Source organism: Monodon monoceros, unplaced genomic scaffold (genome assembly GCF_005190385.1).
Source record: "Monodon monoceros isolate NGI ecotype Baffin Bay Population unplaced genomic scaffold, NGI_Narwhal_1 Super_Scaffold_5, whole genome shotgun sequence".
Classification (NCBI taxonomy): domain Eukaryota; kingdom Metazoa; phylum Chordata; class Mammalia; order Artiodactyla; family Monodontidae; genus Monodon; species Monodon monoceros.
In genome coordinates, this window is record NW_021703782.1 from 22165606 (window position 1) to 22166141 (window position 536).

At 33.8% G+C, this 536-nt stretch overlaps 1 pseudogene; it reads right to left on the reverse strand.

Annotated features, from left to right (window-relative positions):
• On the reverse strand, window positions 1–108 carry LOC114884873 (annotated as a pseudogene).
• Window positions 109–536: the final 428 nt, after the last annotated feature.

Consider the following 536-nt stretch of genomic DNA (forward strand, 5'->3'; position numbering starts at 1 on the left):
AACCATATTTAGATCTCACCAAGTAGATGGCAGCGTCTTAACTGTCAGGCCTGAAGGCCTCTTCCATGCATCAAGGGAAAACTAACCTTTTATCCTTTCAGATAACAGCTGATTTCCTTCAGTTCTTTGTGTTTTTCCTTAGCACTATGAGCATATTTAAAACATTTGTTTTAAAGTCTTTGTGTAGTAAGTTTGATGTTTTGGGCTTACTCAGGAATAATTTCTTTCAACCTAATTTGTTCATTAGAATGAGCAGTGCTTTCCTGTTTCTTATTATACCTTGTAATTTCTTTTTTCAAAGCTTGCCATGTGACTGTTATAATGCAGTAACTTTGGAAATCACATTATCTTCTTTCTCCAAGGTTTGATATTTATATTGTTGAAGGTTATGTTAGTCTGTTTTGAGAATTTTTCAAACTATTATGCAAAGACTATTCCTTGATGTGTGTGATCACTGAACTCTCTGTTCCTTTAACTCATGCTCAGCTAATGTTTGACAGAGATTTCCTTTAATGACAGGAATTGAAACTAAGAAA